This window comes from Notamacropus eugenii, chromosome 3 (assembly GCF_028372415.1).
Source record: "Notamacropus eugenii isolate mMacEug1 chromosome 3, mMacEug1.pri_v2, whole genome shotgun sequence".
Taxonomy (NCBI): Eukaryota; Metazoa; Chordata; class Mammalia; order Diprotodontia; family Macropodidae; genus Notamacropus; species Notamacropus eugenii.
In genome coordinates, this window is record NC_092874.1 from 276,214,576 (window position 1) to 276,238,420 (window position 23,845).

General features: G+C 38.8%; 1 protein-coding gene across 2 annotated transcripts in view; it reads left to right on the forward strand.

Annotated features, from left to right (window-relative positions):
* CRADD (CASP2 and RIPK1 domain containing adaptor with death domain) overlaps positions 1 to 23,845 on the forward strand; it is a 216,621-nt gene that overhangs the window by 76,716 nt on the left and 116,060 nt on the right. The gene's annotated exons all lie outside the window — the stretch shown is intronic.

A 23,845-nucleotide genomic window follows, 5' to 3' on the forward strand; every position in this document is an offset into this window, starting at 1 on the left:
TTTTCAGGTTCTTTCTGCATCTATTCTTTTGCGGGTTTTCAGGGGTCATTTTGCGTTGATGTTAGTGGATTTCACTAGTTTCCACCCCCCTTCTGTGTTCCCATTTCTAATCAGAAATCACACAACCAAATGTATTAAAATTGTGTCCAATATAGGAAGAGCCAACATTTCTTGAGCTCATTATGTCTATAAAACCCTTTTTTGCTCACATCTCACTGTTCATTCTCACAACAACCTTGGGAAGTAGGGAATGTTAGAATTAGCATCCTGGTCTTAGGGATAAGGGAACTAAGCCCTAGAGATGTAATGGCAGAGTTCATGAGCAGCAGTATTGCACTTGAACCCAGACCTTCTACCTTCAAGTTCATTGCTGTCTCTAGTTCACTACCAACTTCTTTTCTTACTTACTTCTCTTAGTAGGTTCTGATCCTTAACGTATAGACTTCATGACCTGTGTTGTGGCTGCTCAGAGGCACGTTTGCTTGATTACATCCACTTCTTGGCTTTACCCTAGAGAATTGAGGTTGCTAAATAAATTAGACATTGGATGACTGAGGTGTCAGTACATTGCGTAATCACTGTATGTCACGCTGGGAGTGTGGGGAGGTGATGTCGTTACCAGGAATGCCAATGCTGGAACGCAATCCCTGCTGGCAGTTAACAGTTAGAGGTCAGGACTCAAAAGGACCAGGCATGGTTGCTTGTCCTGACCCTCCTTTTCAGGACTGCCCAGCCTCCTTGAGCCCTGGGGTTTGAGAAAGGGAAAGAAAGTGAAGAGAAAAGAACAGTGAGAGTAAAAGCCATTTAAAAGTAGGGTTGGAAGGAATCTCAGAGGTTACCTAGACTCCAGCCCTTACCTGAGGCGTAAATCCTAGCTATGGCTTCCCAAAGTGGTTTTATTCCAGTTACCTCCTGAAAAATTCCAATGAATGAGAATGCATTACATCTCCCTCCCTCCATAGGAATGGCTCACAGTGAAGGTGGAGAGCACCTCGAGAACCGAAGCCCAGCTGATTCATTAGAATCCCTGTGGGGAGAGGAAATCAACCGTGCTGATTTCTGCCTCTAAAAACATATGACAACAACAGTAATAGCAGCATTTATTTAACATTTTAAGGTTTTCAAAGTACTTTGCCTGTTTTATCTCATTTGATCCTTACAACAACTCCATGAGGCAGAAGCTCTTTTCACCTCCATTTTGCAGATGAAGAAACTGAGGTAGATAGCAGTTAAGTGACTTTCCTAGGCTAACATAGCTGGTAAGTATCTGAGGCAGACTTTGAACTCAGCTCTCTGACTCGAAGTCTGTCCTCTCACCCAATGATTGAGACACACAGAAAGAAGAATCAGGTGGGACAAGGGACTGAATAGGGAGATCAGCCAGTTGTGTTTGGATTTCACGAATGGAACTGATTAGTTTAACAAAGCGGAATCTTTCAAGGCATATTGAATTTTAGCCCTTGGATGAATTACTTGTATAGATCTACAGTTTAATTTGACAATTTGGAAATCCAAGTCGTGAATCTCAATGAAGGTTTTAATTTCTAGAATATATCTCTGGTAACAAACCTTCTTGACAGTTTTTTTCACTCCTTGACCAGAATTTTTGGCTCTTCAGATGAAGATACTATATTATAAATATTGTTTATTATTTTATTACTAAAATAATCTTGTGCACAAGTGTGTTCCCTTTCAGTTAGATCAGATTTATAACAACTAGAATAAATTGGAGTGTGATTCTTTATATTACAAAAGGATTCTTTGTAGGATTCTTTTAAATAGCAAACTCATCTACCATATTTTTTAAAAATACAATTTAATTTCTAAACTTGCAGTTTGCAGCCAGGATTTTATGAATACATTTGCTACATTAAATAGGCAGCACATGTAGATGAACTGCCATGTAATTTCTTGTGTAATATCAGGTTACATATTGCTGACTGTTGGAGGTGTGCACTATAAACTGAAACCCAAGGTGCTTTGATGCAAAGTCATTCGTGATGCATTATTCCTCATTTTTGTTAGAGTTTCTCCTGTTTGCATGGATGTTACAACAGCTATATTGAACAGTGCATGTGGATACGTTTATGTGTGTATATACAGACAGACATACATAAATATTATATATATATATATATATATATATATATATATATATATAGAGAGAGAGAGAGAGAGAGAGAGAGAGAGAGAGAGAGAGAGAGAGACATGGGAGAGAGAGAGAGAGAGAGAAGTTAGTACTGGATCAAGCTCCAAAGGGTCCCATCGCAAATGAAGAACAAAATTAGCCCTTAACCTGTAGGCTAACAGTTGAGAATGTGTTTGAGATTACAATCTACCATCTGGTCCTGCATGTGCATGCTTAACGCTGCATGTGAGTGATTCTCCTCTTACAGGTCTTATTACAGAATCTGCTTAAGGTATTAATGTAAACTCGATAACTTTGTTTTTGGAGGGGGAAGGAGAGAAACCCTTCAGAAAGCTGCCATTTGGGGCATTCTCTTTTGTCAGGTATCCAAAGGGCATTGGGTACAAAACAACAGTTTTTATGCAAATAAATAAAATCCTCTGAACTGAATAACAGAGCATTTTTAGAGAAGGCAAAAAAAATGTCCTTTACCTTTTAAGCATTTGGAGCAGAATGGAGTTAAAAGAAGTCACTTAATCTTTATTAAAATACATTTTGAAAGAAAGAAAATCTATCCAGTATTTCCAGTTTAAAATGAAAGTGAGAGCATTTATTTTGGGCCTTTTGCATGAGTGGATAAGGAGAATTATTTGGCTTATAAATATTATGTTGAAGCTTTGGATGGCTTGTCAGCATTAGTTTTGTTCTTAGTAGATTAACGTACAGGGTGTCCCAAAAGTGTCAGTGCAGTTTTAAGCTCTAGAAGTTTAAGATTAGACACTCATTTCCAGAAACTGAATTGCATATGCAGTTATGCTGCTAAAAAGTCACTTAGCCAGGCACTGCACAGTGTCCCAAAAGTCTCAGTGCTATTTCTTAGCTGCTAAAAACGTTAGTGCCTGGCCTGATGACTTTTAATAGCATAAATTGGCATTTAGGTTGTAGGGATGTGCAATACAGTTTCTGGAAATTAGTGTCTAATCTTGAAAATAGTTGATGAAAAGTTTAAAAAAAAAAGGAGGGATATGGAAACTTAAAGCCGGGGCTCTCTCCTAGCCAAGTCTTACTCAGTATGAAATCAAGGAGGTTATTATAATCACTTAACAGCTGCCGTTTGTTGTGATTCTGCCATACCTGGTTTCTTCCGAGTTCTTCTTGCTGGTTTCCAGGAATTGAGGAACTAAGAAGTGTTCTACTTAGAATTGGAAAACCCAGAGCATTTAATTCTGTGGGTGTGGGCGATGTTTCTTAAGGTTGGAAGACTAGTGACATAGAGTGCTGTATTGTGTTACACAACACACCGGCTTCTAAACATGTCTAAATTGCATATTATATAACCCGAATGAGGAGGAAGAAAAAAAATACCCACATAGAAATAACAATTGCTGATATAACCTTGCCCTAGGGGGTGAGGTGGGAAGGACCCATCCACAAAAGGGGAAAAAATCTGTTACTAATTATAGGTTAAAGAAGTAGAGTACGTGAATAAATAAAAATAGTACCCTTTTCCAGTTTGTTTGCTGCCATTTTTGGATAAGGTTTTTGGGTTTTTAAAATTCCTTCCAAGTTCTGAAGAAGAGAAAGTAATTCCTTAAAGGTTATTCCCTCCTCCCCAGATATGTTTTGGTCCTCAGAGAATTCTATTTGGTTGTTTTCAAATCAGTTTTTGCCTTTCCTTTTTTATTTAAGCATGGTCCAAGCAAGTTGTTTTTCCCCTCTGTCTCTTTCTTTTCTCATGATTCCATCCTTTGCCATCCTCCATTTCCAAAACCGTGAAGGACCCTGTGTCCTGTTCTTTTATGAAATGCTTCAGAAAACCCCTATGGTCCAGATGGTTTCCCAGATGCCTTACCTCTGTCTAATCACAGAAAAACAAGCAACAGGAAACACTGGAAAACACATACATGGCTGAATTCTACACAGATGGAAAGGGGCTGCCAAAGAGAAACTGGAGAATAACAAAGACACTTCCCATGGTTTCCAGGAATGGAAAGTATTGGTAGTCTGTCTTTAAAATCAGCTTTGACCTGGATCAGATTTTCTTGTTGCTTTCTCTGATGTCTGAGACCATCATTGGTTTAAGGTCAGAGAGCTCCAAGTGTAATGAAATAACCCCCCTGCCTCCTCCCAAGCCTTTTAAGAGTGTTGGTCGTTCTGGTTGCCAGGAGCACAGGGGAAGTATTGGTGATGCTTTGAGGGACCTACGTGGTACAGTAGGTAGAATACTGAGTGGGTCAGGAGTCAGGAATGGAGGAGAATGAGCATTTATTAAGCTCCTGCTATGTACCAGGCACTTAGCTAAACACTTTGCAAAAACAATCTCATTGGATCCTCACAACAACCCCGAGTAGTAGATGCTGTTATGACCTCCATTTTAGAATTGAGGAAACTGAGGCCATCAGATATTAAGTAACTTACCCAGGTCACATGCCTAGTAAGTGTCTGAGATTGGGTTTAGACTCAGATCTTCCTGACTCTAGGCTCAATTCTCAGGAAGACCTGAGTTCAAATTCTGCCTCATACACTTATCACCTGTGTGAATCTAGATAAGTCACTCTGTCTGCCTCAGTTTCATCAGCTTGTTAGATGACGGCACCTACTTCCCAGGGTTGTTGTGAAAGATTAAGTAAGTTAACATATATAGGTGCCCAGTGCCTGACACATAGTAGGCACTTAATACATGTTTCCTTCCTTCCTTCTTTCCTTCCTTTCTTCCAAGGGCATGGAGCATAATTCCCCTGTTGACCTATAGAGATGTTGAACTGATACTGAGAAAGAGAGTGAAAAGAGGAAAAGGATAGAAGGAAGTTCTGGGAAGAAGGGACAAGCTCTCCTCAGACTACAGGAGCTTTACTTTCAGTCCCCCAAGAAGTGTTTTCAGTGAAACTTTCGCTTATTCTCTAGAGGTTGATTGTTGATTTTTTTTGGCCCTGTTTAAACTATATATGGGCTTTGGGGTCTTGGGGTGGAAAACTTCTTGTTATCCAGATGTGCAGTTCTTATTATGTAATGTGCAGTAACAGAAAGTTGGCTGAGGTTTGACCACTTAGCCATGGTTACACAGGCGGCTTGTGGCAGAGGAGCAAGGGATAGACGGCCTGCCTCACTGTCAGGAAGAGCTGTGTGTCTGGGGAAAAGGTAACTTTAAGGTATAGATTCAAGACCAAAATCTAGCTATCTCCAGGTTATGTAGTTTAGTACACAGGTTAAGACACATCTGTAGTTTTTAATGTGATTAGCAAGGCTAAACAAGGATTCCATAGCTGGTCTGGGGCATGGACCAGAGGAAAAGGGGGAAAGAAGGTAAAGAAAAGCTGCCAAAGAGCATGAGGGGAAAAGAGTTCTGGGCCCCCTTGTGAATTACCTTTGGTGCTGTCAGTGCCCACTGGGGACCTGTCCCTGCTGGGCACATAGATGAGGAAGCCAAGATTCTCTAATTCTCTTTGCTTGTAACAGTTAACCTCCCTCTAACCTCAATTTCATGCTTTGTTTAACAGCGGCAATTATAATGATATTCTCAGAGAAACTCCAAAGACAGAATATTATTCTTTATGATCAGGTTGATGCCCTTTAAAAATGACATTAGCAAAGACTCAAGGCTTTTAAATGGTCAAGGTATTATGTTTGGGAAATTCAAAAAAATTAAACTTGCATTCAGAAAACTTTGTCATTGACTAGCCTATTAAATCTCTGTAAACAGAAATGTTAGATGAAGCCTTATCAGTGTGGGGCTAGAAGCCACCTAAGAGGCCATCTGCTGGAACCAGGATCTTCTGACTCCAAATTTGGGTGCCTTCCACTGCACCTCAAACACCAGTGAAGTAGCAAACTTAAATTTCTAGGTTGTGATACATCTAATACGGCACAGAAATATATGTATATGTATATATATATATATATATATATATATATATATATACACACATATGCATAAGTAGGAATATTCTGCATCTTTAGTTTAAGGTCTTTATTTCTGTCACTTGCCCTCCCCCACTATCTGTGTTTCTAGATTGTATTGTGGTCAGGTGAATGGGATGCTGACCTTGGTGTCAAGGAGACCTACGTTCAGGTCCTACCTCTGATAGTATTAGCTGTGTGACCACAGCAAGGCACTTAACCTCTCTGTTCTCCGGGCAGCTGTCTCAACTTGGTAATTAGAGATGAACTGCAGACTTGAGAAAGAAGAACTTTCCCAACCGGGAATTCCTTACCCCATGAGCTAGTCTGAACCCCCAAAGCTGACTTTTCCTTCCACTTTCCAAAGATGTTTGCTGGTAATTCCTTGCTACCTGTGTGAACTTGGGCTGCTTAACCTCTTTGGCTTCAGTTTTCTTATCTACAAGATAAAAAGAATGGCCCAGAGGACTCCTCAGGTTCCCCACCCCGCCCCCCACCTCTACAGCTACAGCTCCATGACATTTGTGAGTAGAGATTTCCCAGTCTAGAAGATGACAAAACTTTAATAAAAGAAAAAAATGAGAATTTACTTAGGTTAAACTGTTTCTACCAGATCCCTGTTTCTTCATACTCAGTTTTGAAAATAGTTAATCTTTAAATCTAAAGTTTGATTTTTGTCTCTTTTTTTATTGAGCTTATGCTTTATGCTTGTTGGCATGGTATCCCAGTCATTTTGGTGATCACTGATATATCCTTTTCCATGGATATAGTAATAATAACACATCACACTCTTCATGACCCATTTGAGGTTTCCTTGGCAAAGGTACTGGAGTGGTTTGCTTTTTCCTTCTCCAGCTCATTTTATAGATGAGGAAACTGAGGCAAACAGGGATTTGCCTAGTATTACACAGATAGCAGGTGTCTGAGGTCAGATTTTATCTCAGGAAGATAAGTCTTCCTGCCTCCAGGGTAGGCACTCTATCCATTACACCATCTAGCTGCCCCCAACAATACACCATAGATGTCCATATAATAACAATGATAATACCACACTTTAATGTTGCCGAAGTGATTTCTGCATGTTTTCTCACTTGATCTTTACAATAGCCCATTGAGATAAGTACTATGTGTATTATTATACTTATCATACAGATGAGGAAACTGAGGCAGAACAACTAAGTGACTTATCCAGGATTATACTGCCTACTAAGTATCAATGAGATGGAATTGAAAGATGGAATTCAGAGATAGGATCCAACTCAGGTCTTGCCTTAATCCAGGGACTCTTTCTATGATACTTCTGAGAAGTGAGGTGGAATTCACTTAGTTCATCATTAGTGTATTGGCCAAAGCTGAATCAGGAGAAGATGGAAATTACTGTATAAAATGGGGTTATCTGTAGATTTTACTTACCTTATTAATAAAGATAGCAGCAAGTTGATAAAATAGAAATCTGTCTAATATGATAGCTGTGTTGTATTGCTAAAAACTTATTTCAGGTTTCAGCAAATAAAATCTATTTGCATTTTACTAGATGAGTGTGACACTTTACGATGAATTTGAAAAAAAAATGGAAGCATCCTTTGTCATTGGAATGCCCAATTGTCAACGCACAGTTCATAAATCTGGACCTTTGTGCATTGGGGTTACTTAAAAGTGGAGCATACTCACCTGAACGTCTTGGTAGGGGGCTGAAATGTTTCACATGCACCTTGAATGTTAGGCTGAAATAAACACAATGTATATATTTATGAAATAGAACAAGTGCTTTGAAGGATTAAAAATGAGCTTAGTTTCTAAAAAGTTAATAAGATTTAAGTAATGATTTTTAAAAATTAACTAGTTTTTTTGAATAGACAAAGGTTGAATTGTGTTTCCTTTCATTTATTTGTTTTTTCAGTGTTAAGGGACATGATTCAAGATTTTCACTCTTATTTTCTCTGTGAATATAGAAGATGTCAGATCAGTGATGGAAAAGCCCCATTAGTTAATCCATTTAGAAAAAAGCTCCAGAAGCACTGAGATCCAAAATCCTACTCTTCCAGCTTTATCCTAGGTCTTGTATCTGCCCTGCAGCACACTGATCAATATCGTGACTGGATGCACAGCATAGCTTTGACAAACTTTCAAAGAAAATCAGCAAGGATGCCTATTTTTGAATGTTAAAGCAGAAATGAAGGAATCTGGGTTTTCTCAAAACAAGTGTATATTTAAGGGCCAGGCAGTATGGCATAGTATTGATAGAGCCAGTGTAGACTCAAGGAGATTCATTTCAAGAATGTGCTTCGTGTTGGGAGTTATGTGACCACCTTTAAGCATCCTGGCAGCTTTTTAAGACTGCAAGTTACAGAAGAGCTGCTGGTCTGTATTGATTGAGGGAATTTCCATAGTGGGAGTTTCCTGCCCTAGTGAAATCATGTCTGGACCTAACCCTGCCCCACCCCACTAAAAAAATTAATGAAGAACTTGACTTTCCCTCATATTCTCTCACCTCCTTATCTGCCCCCTCGGACATATAAATATTTTTAAAAGCCCAAATGAAAAGTCAACAAGCAAAAACTTTAGGAAAAAAAAGAACCTTTTCAATTCAGCAATTGAACACTTCTCCCCATCCTTCTGTTTTGCTGTTGAAATATGTATAATATATGTGTGTGTGTGTGTGTATTTGTGTATATGTGTGTGTGTGTCCATCTGTCTATCTATTCACTTATGCCTGTTCCTAATCTGGGAGAGCTGCTATGAAATCGATGATGTAGCATTTATGGGCAGTGGAAATACAGCTTACCCTGGGAAAATATTGCTATGGTGTTACACAGTATATTTTTCGCTGAGATTGAAAAAGATTCACTTTGAATCCTTAAATCCTTAAATATTAATGGCAAAATGAGATCGCTGATGATTGTAATGCTTTACTTATTTTTTTCTAATTTGAGGCACAAAAGAGCTTTATGACTTGTTACAGATATTATCTTTATTTTACACATGGGGCAACTGAGGCTGAGTGGTTAAGTGACAGTGACAGAACTAGTAACCATAAAAGATAGCATTTAAATCCTGCTCTCTCCTGACTCAGAATTTCACAGATTTCTCATAATCTTGTGCTATTTTAACACTTTCAAGGAGAGCACTGGAAAAGAATGTAGTAAAAACAGGAAAGATGAACAGAAGCATTGCCTATTGAAAGTCTGTTAGCATGGATCTGTAGATAGGTGGGCAGCGTAATGGAGTGCCTTACAAGACTGCCTCAGACACTTAATAACTGTGTGATCTTGGACAAGTTCCTTAACCTCTGTCTGCCCCAGTTTGCTCACCTCTGAAATGGGGATAATAACAATGTCTGGGGATAATAACAGGGTTGTTGTGAACATCAAATGAAATTGCACCTGTTCAGTGCTTTGTAAACTGTAAAGTGCTATAAAAATGCTAGCAATTTGTTACTGTTTCCATTGTCTTTGTTGTTACACAGTTTGTTTTTGTGAGTTTTTCCAATAGCACTTGGCAGTTGGGGAGGAGGAGTGAGGAAAGTGGATGATGAAGATGACTCAGTGTTGGTGATCTGCAGAGGAATGATGGGGAAGGCAAGGAATTGGAGGATAGAAGACAGTATATTTTTTTAATGGTTGGCTTATGGGAACATGGCTTTGAAAAAAGAGTTCTTAATCTTTTTATTTCCTAGATCCCATTGGCAGTCAGTCTGGTAAAGTCTATGGTTCCTTTCTTAGAATCAACCATGTTTTCAATGCATAGAATAATATATATAGGATTACAAAGGAAGCTAGGGCACTAGGTAGCATAACGAATAGAGCACCAGACCTGGAGTCAGGAAGATTCATCTTTCTGAGTTCAAATCCAGCCTCAGATTTACTAACAGTGTGACCCAGGGCAAGTCACTTGACTTTGCCTCAATTTCTTTATCTGTCAAATGAGCTGGAGAAGGAAATGGCAAACCACTCCAGTGTCTTTGTCAAGAACATCCCAAAGGAGCCACAAAAACTCAGACAGGACTGAATGACAACTAAACAACAACTAGGGAAGCTCATTATATTGAAATATAGTTGTCAAAATATTAAAAATGAAAAACAAGTTAACAGACCCCAGGTTAAGAGCCCTCTATTGTAAAGCAAGAAAAATGAATCCTGAACAAGATTGAGAGAAAAAGTGAGAAAAGCATGAGACTGAATTCTACCCAGGAGGTGACTTGGAATTCAGGCAGAGAGAACCACGCCTTCTTGAGATAGCTAACTCTGCAGTCAAGGTTGTGAAGGGAGGGAAGTAGTTAAGAAAGGAAGGATGGACTGGGAGAACAGGGAGGGTCAGAGGTGGGGAGAGTCATTAACATCAGCATGGAAGTCACTGAGGATGATGGAAAGATGTAGGATGGAGAGGGATATCCAGCTGGGGACCAAGACAGTGACAAAGTTGAGCATGTGTTCTGGAGCATAGTTGATGACAGTAACAAGAGTCAAGATGGGGTGATGGCATCATAGTGTGAATTCCACTAGAGGAGTGGTTGTTGAGTGATGGCAGAACCACAAAGTTGTGAGTTATATAGCAAAGTTTGGTCTATAGGAATATATTTACTCCTCTTCCTGGCACTGAGTCAGGGGGCATTATTGGAGCATAAGGTATACCCCCGAGGAGTGTGGTGAGAGATGTGTCTTTTGGAAGAAGCCAGATTTCAGAAGACATACTGAGGATGGCAGGAGTTTGTTAATGGTGGAATGAGAGCACCAGACAACATTCTGGAAGGGGCAGGCATAGGAAGAAAGGGACTCGGGAGGGGTGGGGCTTAGCTGGAGCTGGAGGAGAGTATGGGGAAAGCGGGTTCTGCCCAGACAGGCTTTTCTTCTCAATGACAAGGATTAGGGAAAGCAGAGGGTTAGGATTTGCCAGCCATAGACATGGGGGATTACCAAACTGGCAGAACCTCAGAGAGAAAATGAGTCTAAGGGTTGTGAAAAGAATGCTGGTGTGATGGAGCTTGCAAGGATATTCTGTCTCCCAGGTTATTTCTTGGGCTTAGTTGGAGCAGGGAAGGGCTTAGTCAATCACAGTGACTCAGGAACGAGGGGGAGGGTGGTACCCTGGGGTTTTAGCAGCAGTATTACTACCATATTGTTATTATTAGGTTAGCTACATTGTGAATAAAATGGGCTTTTGTGGGTTAACCAAGAAATCTAACCATTATTTATAATGCTGTTTATATGGAGAAATGTGTTCCAAATTCTAACAAGTGCTTTATAAATGAACTTTTGGAACATAATAAGTTTGTATTTGGTAACTACTTCTGTTTTCATTAAAATAGCACCTTTCTGCAATTTGTTCTAGACTAATTAATGGTAATAATACCCTACAATACTGCTTTATAGTATATAACACCATTTAATATACATTATATCTGGTTTGATTTCATAACAAACCCACAGGCATAGCTATGATCATTATCCTAATTTTTTACAAATGAGGGAACTGAGGCGCATAGAGGACAAATGATCCATCCAGCATCACACAACTAATAAGTGGTAAGAACTATTACTATATCTCAACTTTTGTGATTCTTAGTCCAGTTCCTTGTTACAGAACATCTTACTACCCAGATTAATTTTCATTCCATTTGTCTGATGTGAGTAAAAAAGAGAAAAAATGCATTAGAGGAGAACCTGATTCAAGCTCAGTTGTTAATTTTTTGAGGATGGGGCACGTCTCAGATACCCTTAGGTTATCCAGCACCTGGGACAGCACATTAAACCTTTCTCTTCTACTCTGCCCTGTTTGGAACCACCTGCTTTCTACTCTGGGTTCTTGTACTCTGGAGGTGAGCTTTCATTTTGTCTTGCCCAAAACTAATCCTCCATCTCTCAGCTTTCTCCAGACCTTGCTGTATTCACCCTATCTTACTTTCTGCCTCCACTTTATGTGTTGTCTTCTCCCATTATAATGTAAGCTCCCTGAGGGCAGGAACTATCTTGTGTGCTTGCATTTATGTCTATCTCTAGCACTTTGCACAGGCTTGGCATGTAGTAAGAGCTTAAAAAATGCTTTAGTTTCAATCAGCCAATCAATAGATACTTATTAAATGCCTTTCATGTGCCAAGCACTGTGTTAAGTGCTTGAGATACAAAAAGAGGCAAAAAGATAGCCCCTGCCCTCAAGGAGTTTATGATCTAATGGAGAAGACAGCATGCAAACAGATATATACAAAGCAAGCTATATACAGAATAAGTAGAAGATAATTAACATAGGGAGGGCATTGAAATTAAGAGGGGTTGGAGATGGCTTCCTGCAGAAGGTGGGATTTTAGTTGGGATTTAAAGGAAGCCTGGGAGCTCATCAGTCAGAATGGAGGAGGGAGAGCATTCCAAGCAAGAGAGGCAATGCTGGGATCTGGGGAGTGTCTTGTTCCTGCAACTTCAAGGAATCCAGAGTCACTGGATCAAACAGTACATGTTGAGGAGTAAAGTGTAAGAAGACTGGAAATGCAGGAGGGGTCTAGGTTATACAGGGCTTTAAATGTTTAAAAAAAACAACACACCACCAAGCAGTTTGTATTTGTTACTGGAGAATTTGTTGAGTAGGGGGAGGGTGAGATGATCAGACCTGTACTTTAGGAATATCACCTCATCAGCTGAATGGGGATAGATTGGAGTGGGGAGTAACTGGTGGCAAGAAGAAACCCGCCCCCACCCCAGCAGATTATTGCAGCAATCCAGGCACGAGGTGATTGGGGTGGGGACTGTCAGAGGAGACAAAGGGATGCATTGGAGAGATGCTGCTAAGGTGAAATTGAAAGGCATTGGCAGTAGATTGGTTATGGGAGGGAAGTGCGAGATAATGAGAAATTCAAGGATGACAAGGGACAAGGGACAAGGAGGATAGTGTTGCCCTTTGCAGTAATAGGGAATGTAGGTGGGGGTGGGGTGGGGGAGGGTAGGTTTTGGGGAAAGATGAGCTGTTTTGGATTTAATAAGTTTAAAACATCTATTGAACATCCAGCTCAAAATGTCTGAAAGGAGTTGGGGCTATAAGATTAGATAGGTGTAGGAGGAGAACCAGGAGGAAATGGTGTTCTGAAAACCTAGAGAGAAGAGAATATCGAGGAGAGAATGATCATCAGTTTCAAAGGCTACAGAGAAGTCAGGGAGAATGAGGACTGAGGAAAGGCCATCAGATTTGGCAACTAAGAAGTCATTAGTAACTTTGAAAAGAGCAGTTTCAGAGGATTAATAAGGTTGGAAGCCAGATTGTGAGGGAAGGAAGAACGTGAGAGGAGGGAAAGCAGAGATGGCCACTGTAGAAGACCTTTTTGAGGACTTTAGCCACTCATTTCCACTCATTCATTAATACATCTTCACCAAATGAATTTGATGCCTATAATTAGATGCTTGTGATAATGCTGAATAGGTATGACTTAAGGTTTGTTTGCATTACTTAAATGAATATGGTTTTTGAGTCCCCATTCAGTGTCTTTTTTCTGGAGATCAAGCATGAATCAAAACTCAAATAGCAAGGTACTTAACTGAGTCCAAATAGTCAAATAAATGACAAAGAAAAACAAGCAATAGAATCATTCCTAGTCTCTCTTGGAATAAGAGGTTCAATATTTCACAGATTCTTAGTAGTAGTTCCCTCTGATGACTGCTCCTGAGCTAGAATGTCTTTCTCAGCTCCATCTTCCAGTACCCCATTGCTCTTTGACTCTCCCCGCCCCCAATTTTTCAGTGTAGTTCTAGAGAATTTACTACTGCTAATCCACTCACTTTCTGTAACTATTGTTCACTGAAACTCTACCCTTTCTAATTACTCTCTACCTTTAAAGCTGCTTCTCCTTGGAGGGTATGTGGAAAACTGAGGACACCGATGCTCTGTTGGTAGAGTTGTGAATTGATCCAACCATTCTAGGAAGCAATTTGAAACTATGCTCAAAGGGCTATAAAACCATAAAACATTTTGACTCAGCAATGCCACTACTAGTTCTGTACCCCAAAGAGATCAAAGGAAAAGGGCCTACATGTACAAAAATATTTATAGCAGCTTTTTTTGTGGTGGCAAAGAATTGGAAATTGAGGAGATGTTCATCAATTGAGGAATGACTGAGCAAGTGATTGTGATGGAATACTATTGTACTATAAAACATGATGATCAGGATGGTTTCAGAAAAACCTGGAAAGACTTACATGAACTGATGCAAAGTGAAATAAGCAGAACCAGGAGGACATTGTACACAGTAACAGCAATATTGTACAATGGTCAATTGTAAATAACTTAGCTATTCCTAGCAATACAGTGATCTAAGACAATTTTGAAGGACTCATAATAAAAAAAAAAATGTTATTCACCTCCAGAGAAAGAACTGATAGAGTCTGAATGCAGATTGAAGCATACTTTTTTTTAACTTTCTTTATTTTTCTCAATTTTTGGTCTGTGTTTTCTTTCAAACCATGACTAATGTGGAAATATATTTTTTTTATGACTGTGCATGTATAATAAGCTATATCAAATTGTTTGCCTTCTCAACGAGGGGGGACAAAAGAGAATGAGGAAGTGATTTTGGAACTCAAAATTTTAAAAAGTGAGTTAAAAATTGTTTTTACATGTGAGAAAAAAATAAAATTTAAGAGAAAATTAAGGGAAAAAAAGAACCTCCTCACTGTTTCTCTGCTGAGATGCTGCTGCCATCTTTGGAAGCTGCTGTACTTTCCTCCAGTCATCTACTGCTCCAGTTTTGTTTTTCCACCAAGGGGATATCAAAGCCTTTCAGCAAGGCTGGCCTGGATTCATTCAATACACTCTCAGCTCTTTTATTACTATTTACCACACCTAGATGACATACAAAAGGTTCAGTCAGTTATTAAGACCTTTTTTTTTCTTAGCTGGCTCTCAAAAAGGAGGCCCCCCCCCCCTCCAGCCCTCAATCTCAACTGAAATAAGGGGAATGAATTAATCTCAATTTCTCTCGTGTGCCTGGTCCATATAAATGGCTCTGTGGGTCTGATAAACCTCAGAGGCACTTAGCGAAGCTGATGTGAAAGGGGTAGACCTTTTCCTCCTCTACCTGTTCTATACTTCATTACTGAGTAAGTTCAGTGTATGAGATCACCAACTTACATGCTTAATATAGTAATAGTATCACTTATTCATCACTTAGGGTTGGTAAAGTGCTTTTATGTACATCACGTCATTTGATCTTCAGTACCATCCAATGCAGTAGGTGCAAAAAGGATCATTATGCCATTTTATAGATAAGGGAGAAAACCAAGGCTCAGAGAGGTGACATGAAGGTGCTAAGTGGAAGAGATGGTATTTAAATTCAAGAGTCTCCAGATTCCAAGCTGAGCATTTTATTTGAATGTTCAAGCAAGAGCTTGTTTCAGAGCATGGTAGGATAGCAACTTGATATTTTCTGAATAAATATTCTGTGTTAAGTGCTACAGATAGTATATTCTGAATAATTTTCAAAGATCATAACAACATTAGCTAACATTTGTATAATGCCTACTATGTGCCAAGCACCATGCTAAGTGCTTTATAATTCTTAGCTCATTTGATCCTCACAATGACCCTGGAGAGTAGGAGCCATTATTATCCCCATTTCATAGATGATGAAACTGAGGTTAAATGACTTGCCCAAGGTCATGCAGCTAGTACATGTTCAAGGCCAGATTTGAATTCAGGTCTTCCTGACTCCAAGCCTACCTAGTATGTCACCCAGCTTCCTCATAGTTATAAGTGGAGAACTCTGGGCTATATAAAACTAACAAGTATTTCTACATCTGCCATATGCAAGACACTCCAGGGGTTGTAGCATTATGAGACATGTTCTGTCCTGGGATTTGTACATAGTTTCTTTGGGAGATAAGATTTTTTTTACTTTTGTTAAAGGTAAAAGTACACGAGATAAGACAGTATGATAATTCTGATAATAGCTAGCATTTGCATAGTGCTTTCAGGTTTGCAGAGCACTTTAAATATATTATTTCATTTGATCAGTTGATAATAGAGATTTAATTGCTGTATTTTGTGATATAGACTCAAAGTTCTGAAGGCAGTTGGGGTTGGGAAAAATCACTGATGTCTAAGAGAATCTGGGAGGCTTCTTGGAGGAGGAAGGGCTTGGTTGGGGACTTGAAAGATAGATACATTCAATCAACAATTTATTAAGTACTTCCTGTGTACAAGGGAGGGTGCATTTAAATGAAGTAACATATGTCAAGCCAATATGCGTTTATTAAGCACCTAATATATGTGCCTGGCACAGGGGTTACAAAATAATTTTTAAAAACCCTGTCTGTGCTTTCAAGTTGCTCACAATCTGATAGTGGAGACAAGATGCAAGTAACTTTGGACAAGCAAGTTATATACAGGATAAATTGGAGATAGTCACAGAGAAAAGGCACCAACATCAAGGGGGACTGGGAAAGGCTTCTTGCAGAAGGTGGGATCATATCTGGTCCTGAAGGAAGCCCAGGAGACCAGGAGATGGAATTGAGGAAAGCAAGCATTCTGGGCAGGGGGGCCAGCCAATGAAAATGCAGTGGGCCTTAGAGTATGGCATTGGAAGAACAAGGTCAGGGTGGCTACATTGGAGAGTGGAAGTGAGGAAGGGTGTGAGGGAGGCTGGGAAGGGTCCAGGTCATGAAAGCCTTTTAAAGACCAAATGGGATTTTTACATTTGATTATAGAGGCAATGGGAGTATGAATTAGACCTGAACCAGGAGGACAATCACTTGGACAGCTGAGTGGGTACCTTCTAAAGCTTAACGTGTTTTATGAATGTTGATATTTGTTATTCTTACCGTCAATTAAACCTTCAGGTTTTTTTTTTTATTCCAGTTGCCAAGGTAATATAGATAATTGCGTAGATTACAAAAAAGTCATGATTATTCCTCTTCAGATCTGCGCTGTTCAAACTGATTGTTGTTCATCAGTGTTTACAGTTTGGTTCCAGTGGGCAGCTTAATTTACATTTCAGAGATAGTCATAAAAGTAACGAGGACTTGGAAATCCAAAACCCTGTGCAGCTAGAAGAAGGGATATTAAACTTGTCAGATAATCTTTTCCCTATCTGGCTCATCCAGTCATCAGCTATTTGTTTGCCTGTGTTACTAGTTTCTTTTTCCTTGGCCTTAAAATGCAAAGCGTTATTGGTGAAGCATGGAGAAAGAAAATAGACACACACACACACACACACACACACACACACACACACCACACGCCACACACACACACACACACACACACACACACACACCTTTTAAATAGAAGGGTAAATCCACAATTTTGTTTTCAGTGGGTGTTAATTCAAAGCAGTAATTCTTTTCAGCTGGATAAACTACAGTACACCATATGGGCTAGATAACAGTATAGGTAGGGTGGTTCAGAACTGGCTAAGTGATCACAGCCCACCCAGAAAGTAACCCTATTAGTGAACTGAGATCTACCAAGACGGAGCTACCTAGCTTCAGGAATCCATCGTCCTTTTCCTTTTTACTTCTCAGCATTTTAAATTATAACAGTAACTGCAAAGCACTTTACAAATATCTTTTTTCTCCTCACAACAACCTTGGGAGGAAGGTGTCATTATCCCCATTTTGCAGTTGAGGAAACTGAGGCAGAGAGATGAAGTGGCTTTTCTAGCATCACTCAGCTAGTTAGGTGTCTGAGTCTAGATTTAAGCCTAGGTCTTCCGGACTCTAGACCCAGTGCACTATTCACTGTGCTGTCTATTTGCCTCATTTTTATAATGAAATTGTATGACAGTATCAATGGCTTGGCATAAAATTTGCGGATAACCCAAAGTTGGAAGAGATCATTCACAGGGATGACAGGATCCGATGGGGAAATCTAATAAAATGAAATTGAACAGATAGGTAGAAGATAACAGAGGCATGTCCAGGCAACATTCATTTAAAGGCACCGGAGGTTTTAATTGGCTGCAAAATCAACAGTGGAATGTGATAAGCAAAAATGCTGGAGAGGGTTGTTGTGTTGTGTTTCTTCTTCGTTCTTGAAGAACCAAAAATGTTAATGAGATCTCAAGCTGCATGCGCAAAAACCAGAAAGGATCCAGAAGAAGGGAGGTGGTAGATGGTCCTACTGTTCTCTGCCTTGGTCAGATCACTCCTGGAAAAATCACATCCATTTCTGACATTAACGTTTGTGGAAGGACATTGATAAACTGATGCATTAAGACAGCACCTAGGATGGGGAGCAGGACAGTGAGGGGAAGAGGAAAAAATGACATAGGAGGTTTGGTTAGTGTTCTTCTGATTGTTCTCTCTCTTGCCAAAACCAGAGCTCAATGTAAGACCATGTATAATTGAATAGTTCATGGTGTCTTTGCATCTCGGAGGTAGTGGAGGGACAATCGTTGCCATGTATATGTATATATATGTGTATATGTATATATATATATATATATGTATATATATGCCATTACTTGTCTCTGTCCTTATAAGTTTTTCATAAGCTTTTGTGTCAAAATTTTGTGTGGATATGGGGATGGGGAAAGGTAACACTTAGATAAAATCCATACTTTTAATTTTGAGATTTTAAAAAAATACAAATTGGTATTAGTGAGGAATAGAGTTATTGAATATATGAACACTGTATGAGAGGTAGCATGACACTGTAGATAGCTAGGTTGGCAAACAGGAGAACTTGAGTTCAAGTCTGACCTCTAACACTTGGCAATGGGACCATCGGCAAGTCATTTAATTTGCCAGTGATCTAGAGGGGACTCTCTAAAACTGTAATTTAAGGAAAAGATGCCTACATTGGTGGAAGGAGATTCCTTACTTGGGGTTTCCCTATGCTAATTAAATCATAATCAAATCTAATCTCTATCTCTAGATAGATAGATAAATAGATGATAGGTTGATAGTAGATTAATCCACACATGATAGAGATTATAGATGATAGATTGACAGATAGTAGATTAATTAATACATGATAGACACATGGATGGATTGATAGATTGGATAGGTCAAATGCAATTGAAAACCTTTCAATCCATGGCTGTAAATCCTTACTGTGCAGTACAATTCAGGTCAATTCAGGAGGTGGGGCTATGGAGTAGGAAGTTAAATGTTTTCAAAATTAATAATGGTTGGAATGATGTGCCTGGGGACAAGTGTAATTTCGGGACAAGTGTAATTTCAGCACAATTTGCCTGCTGCATATAGAGTGGAAGGCTTCTTGAAGTGGCCTTACCCAGAGAGATCAAGGAGGAACTATAGCATCATCTAGTCTCTGAGAACTGAAGACTGTATTATATTATGGCTGTCCTCATTATACTGTAAGTCCTTTAGCATGATGAGAAAAAAACTTCTCTGCTGCCATATCTGTGTTTCCTGTTTTTCATGGGTGACAGTTAATCTGATAATTTTCCCGGACGTCCTAGCCTCTTGTCATCTTGCCCTGTCCAATATCACTCACTTTTGCTTTGTTCCCCATTCTATAAATTTATTGTACACTGAAAAAAAACACCAAATTTACTTTTATCTGATGCTTTCCTACATAGGACTTAATTCCCTAAATTTAATGTTTATTCAGCAATCTTATCTGATTCTCAGTGTTACATATTGCTTGAGTATGAAGTGTTGAAGGGTTTCTGTATCATAGATGGTCACTTAAATTATTTCTCAGAATGATATGGTTGATGGTTGATCTTCAAGTCAAGAAGTTTGGCATTCAAGTCTTACTTCTAATATGTGATGGCCTCTCAATGCCCCAGGCAATGAAGGGTTACGAGGATCAAATGAGATATTCTATGTAGACTGCTTTGCAAATCCTAATGTAGTGTATAAATGCTGTTAGTTTTTATTATTATGTGATAGATGGTGATCTCATCTATTTTGGGGGAAGGAGTTTCGGCATTCAGAAATCCCTAATCCTATGAAATGACAGGTCAAGGCTCCTCTCCTTTTACATACAGCCCCAAACAAACAAAACCCCCTTTTATTTGGATGGAAATTGTTATAGCATTTGTTTACTGTAAAGTTACCTAAACAGTCTGAAAATTTTTGAACATAATTTACTTTAAAATACACTCTTTTACTTTCTGAGACACTTTATTTCAAAAGTCTCTCATTTGACAACTATAGTCATTGATGCTGTAGCTTTAAGAGCCAAATGTAATGTTTACAATTTGGCAGTTGTGTCTGGATGTTTTTTAGTAACTGAGAATGTGTTAATAGAGATGGCTTGAGAGAGACTATGGGAAAAATAGGAAGAGGCCATGGAAACACTTCTTTCTTGGGAGAACTGTCTCAACTATTTTTTATGGAAAAATATTATAAAGAAAATGTTATGGTGAGTGAGTCTAGAGGGAAAGTACAAGTTATGGCTTGATGGTAACAAAGAGGAGCTGGAGGGAAGTTTCTTGGGGGAGGGATTTTTTATCTTCTGACAATGAGACATTCCAAAAGCAAGAAAAAGTCATTTGTAGTTAGTAGGTAAGAAGTACTCTGACTGCTATCATTCTCACATTTTAAAATAATTATTTCTGTCTTGGTATTATTGATTATATAATTTATAATTTTTTCAGCCATTAACATTAACATATAGTTAATCCTAGGAGATTAAGGGTTTTGCTAGAGAAAAAAGAACAAATGATTATGGGAAAGATCTTTTTCCAGTTTATTAAGAAAACTTCATTTAATGGACTGGGGTGGGGTGGCCCTGAGAAAATTGATAAATGATAGAGGTGCTGAAATTTAGTAATTAATGAAGAAATACACAGCCATACCACTAGATTACCAGCATAGACCCTAAGGTGATGAAGGCAAGTAACCTGAAATGCTATGAATGAGGCTCAGTGACCCCAAACGTGTGTAACACTGATTTGTTCTTCCCAACCCGGCAACATATGTGTTCAATACTTTTAAACTTCAAATTCTTTGAATAAGGACATTATATGGAACTAACACTCTTACAAACCCTTCACTTCCTTCTATACCTGACGTAGTCAATATGCATTTATTAAATGCTTACTATTACTTGGCATTGTGTTAAGCACTGGAAAAACAGAGAAAGATAAGAAGATTGTCTCTGCCCTCCAGGAATTGTGATGGGGGAGACAACTTAAAGATAACTGTGTGTGCATAAGAGATATATACACATAGGACAGAGATAGATATAGATATAGACAGAAACAGAGATATAGACATAATGACAGAAATAGATGTAGAGAGTTATATACATAGAGAAAAAGATAAATATAGATATAGTTAAATAGAAATAGAAAAAGTTGTAGATATAAATAAGACAGAGATAGATACAGATAGAGAGATATGAAGACAGAGATAGATATAGGTAAAGTTAGAGACACAGAGACAGAGAAAGATAAAGGTATAGATACAGGCATCAATTGGTTGTTGTCCTTCATTCTTGAAAAGGACCAAAATGGCATCACTATGGTAGGGTCAAGCTACACTGTGTCCGACTATGGCTGATCAAACCAATGTGAACTTGGAATGCTCTACCACAGATGGGGTACAAGTAGTCTAAATTAACATTGGGACTGGATTCTCTAAATTTATATATCTTGCATTTCTTTTGAGGTTTTTCAATTCTACTTTGCTCATGAAGCACAGCATCTTCTCTGATGGGGGCATGCCTTGCTGGACAGTCCTGTGCCAGTGTCTCCCATGTCACACAATTAATTCCAAAGTTCTTTTTTCATAGTTTTATTTATTTATTTTTAGATTTTGACATTCATTTCCACAAAGTTTTGAGTTCCAATTTTTCTCCCCATCTCTCTCCTCCCTCCACCCCATAACACCTTGCATTCTGAATACCTCTTCCCTCAATGTAGCCTCCCTTCTATCATACACCACCCTTCCTTTATCCCCATCTTCTCTCTTTTCTTGAAGGACAAGATAGATTTCTATACTCCATTACCTGTATTTCTTATTTCCCAATTATTTGCAATAAGAATTCTCAACATTTGTTTCTAATACTTTGAATTGCAACTTCTCTCCCTTCCTCCCTCCCCACCCATGCCCACTGAGAAGGCAAGCAATTCAATACAGGCTATATATATATATATATATATATATATATATATATATATATATATATGTCATTTTGCACAAGGCTTCCATAATAGCTGTGTTGTGTAAGACTAACTATATTTTCCTCCATCCTACCCTATCCCTCATTTATTCTGTTCTCTCATTTGACCTTGTCCCTTCCCCAAAGCGTTTACTTCTAATCACTCCTTTCTCCCATTTGCCCTCCCTTCTATCATACCCCTCACCTGACTTGTCCCCTTCTCACCTACTTTCTTGTAGTGTAAGCTAGATTTTCATACCAAATTGAGTGAGCTTGTTATTCCCTCCTTAAGCCATTTACCCTCTTACCTCCTCCCTTTTCTCCTCCGTTGAAAAAGATTTTTCTTATCTCTTTTATGAATGATAGTTTTCCCCGTTCCATTTCTCCCTTTCTCCTCCCAATATATTCTTCTCTCACTCCTTAATTTTATTTTATATAGATATAATTCCTTCTGGTTCAACTCAACCTGTGCTCTCTGTCTATATGTGTGTGTGTATGTGTGTGTGTGTGTGTGTGTGTATGTGTGTGTATAATCCCTCCACCTACTCAAATACTGAGAAAAGTCTTAAGAGTTAAAATATTATCTTTCTCTGTAGGAATGTAAACAGTTCATCTTTAGAAAGTCCTTTATGATTTCTCTTTCTTGTTTACCTTTTCACGCTTCTCTTGATTCTTGTGTTTGAAAGTCAAATTTTCTCTTCAATTCTGGTCTTTTCATCAAGAATGCTTGAAAGTCCTCTGTATCATTGAATGACCATTTTTCCCCCTGAAGTATTATACTCAGTTTTGCTGCGTAGGTGATTTTTGATTTTAATCCTAGTTCCTTTGAATACTGGAATATCCTATTGCAAGCCTTTTGATCCCTTAATGTAGAAGCTGCCAGATCCTGTGTTATCCTGATGGTATTTCCACAATACTCATTTTATTTCTTTCTAGGTGCTTGCAGTATTTTCTCCTTGACCTGGGAACTCTGAAATTTGGCCACAATATTCCTAGGAGTTTCTCTCTTTCGGGTCTCTTTCAGGAGGTGATTGGTGGATTCTTTCAATATTTATTTTGCCCTCTGGTTCTAGAATATCAAAACAGTTTTCCTTGATAATTTCATGGAAGATGATATGTAGGCTCTTTTTTTGATCATGGTTTTCAGGTAGTCCCATAATTTTTAAATTGTCTCTCCTGAATCTATTTTCCAGGTCAGTTTTTTTTCCAATGAGATATTTCACATTATCTTCTATTTTTTCATTCCTTTGGTTTTGTTTCACAACTTCTTGGTTTATCATATAGTCATTAGCTTCCCTGAACTCCACTCTCACTTTTAAAGAACTGTTTTCTCTTCAGTGAGCATTTGAACCTCCTTTTCCATTAGGCTAATTCTGCTTTCTAATGCCTTCCTCTCCTCATTGGCTTTTTGGGCCTTTTTTTCCAATTGAGTTAGCCTATTTTTAAAGGTGTTATTTTCCTCAGCATTTTTTGGGTCTCCTTTAGCAAGCTGCAGACTTGCTTTTCAAGCTCTTCCATGGCCTGGGCCCATTGTATATTCATTTTGGAGGTACTGGATGCAGAAGCTTTGACTTCTTCTGACAGTATGCTTTATTCTTCCCCATCTGAAAGGAAAGAAGGAAATACCTGTTCACCAAGAATAATGATCTTATTTTTTCTCCTTTTTTGGGCATTTTCCAAGCCACTTGCTTGACTTCTGAATCCTTTGTCAAGAGGAGGGTCCTCTTGCTCTTGCTCTTTCTCACCCCAGGACCATGCTCAGGGCTG